This window comes from Trichechus manatus, unplaced genomic scaffold (genome assembly GCF_000243295.1).
Source record: "Trichechus manatus latirostris isolate Lorelei unplaced genomic scaffold, TriManLat1.0 scaffold00043, whole genome shotgun sequence".
Classification (NCBI taxonomy): domain Eukaryota; kingdom Metazoa; phylum Chordata; class Mammalia; order Sirenia; family Trichechidae; genus Trichechus; species Trichechus manatus.
The window spans coordinates 1,512,834-1,513,878 of record NW_004443979.1 but is presented as its reverse complement, the minus strand read 5'-3'; the positions used below and the strand labels follow the sequence as shown (position 1 = coordinate 1,513,878).

At 32.3% G+C, this 1,045-nt stretch overlaps 1 protein-coding gene across 1 annotated transcript in view; it reads left to right on the top strand.

The window, feature by feature from the left end:
- MIA2 (MIA SH3 domain ER export factor 2) overlaps positions 1–1,045 on the top strand; it is a 77,814-nt gene that overhangs the window by 18,082 nt on the left and 58,687 nt on the right. The gene's annotated exons all lie outside the window — the stretch shown is intronic.

Sequence of the window (1,045 nt, the reverse complement as noted above, 5' to 3'; positions counted from 1 at the left end):
GGCCTTTACTTGTAGCATTTCCTGAGTTCCATGGTGTAAATACCATGGTCGATTTCAGGCTATCAACAATGATGTCACTGAATGCAGATTTTGGAAGAGATGTGTACAATTGGCTCTCATGAGCCAGATATGATTCAGCTCCTACATACTACTGATTATAAGGAAGAAAAGTATGTAATTTGTAATTTAGCCAAAACAAGACAGCTTAGGGTAAGTGTTGGGAGACCCTTACTAACTGTTTAGATATGGAAGTGTTGTAAAAAGGCATAGTAGTGACAAAAGATAGCCTGCTTCTGTTAATGTTAAAGTAGAAAAGAGAGGACCTTGTACCTTTGGTGTATGTGTTCAGTCCAGCCTGGCAGTTCTCAGTCACTGATGTGTGCAGTCATCAGAATATCTGTGTATCATGATTCAGAATTTTCTAGTAGTGTCCAAGGGAAGTTATACTTTAGATTCCAAATAAAATAAATTTAATCTTTTCTTTCTTAATTTGTTACCTATTAATATTCTCAAGAACTTCTTAAAATTGTTGTTTTATTTGTTGACCTCTGTTTTAACTACTATTCCAGTAGTAATTTATTGCTATTTAAGCTCAAAAGATTTGTAGAAGGTGTTTGACATGCTGACAGAGGAGCAAGAACTGGGTAGCAAAGACATTTACTTGGTGGCATTGTGGATAAAATAAGACATACTAACTTATTGTCAAGGCATCAAATTTACATATTCTAGCAGTAAAATTAGCTGAATCTTTAAATTGAACATTCTGGAATTTTTTCTCTAATTTTAAAATAACAGTGTTTTGTTTTATGATTAGTAATAATTGAATACAAAATGTAATGTGTTGTAACCTTTCAAAATTTGATGACTGAGTCTGTAGATAAAAATCAAACCAGTAGAGTTATTTGGATTCCGGTCAGAGAATTCATATAATGAAATAGTCAAATTGGGGGAAAAAATATATAAGCAAGTTTAACTACTGTAATGTAGTGTATATTTGCTCTGCTTTTATTTTTGCCTCCATTAAATTCTTTAAATCTTTTCGTTT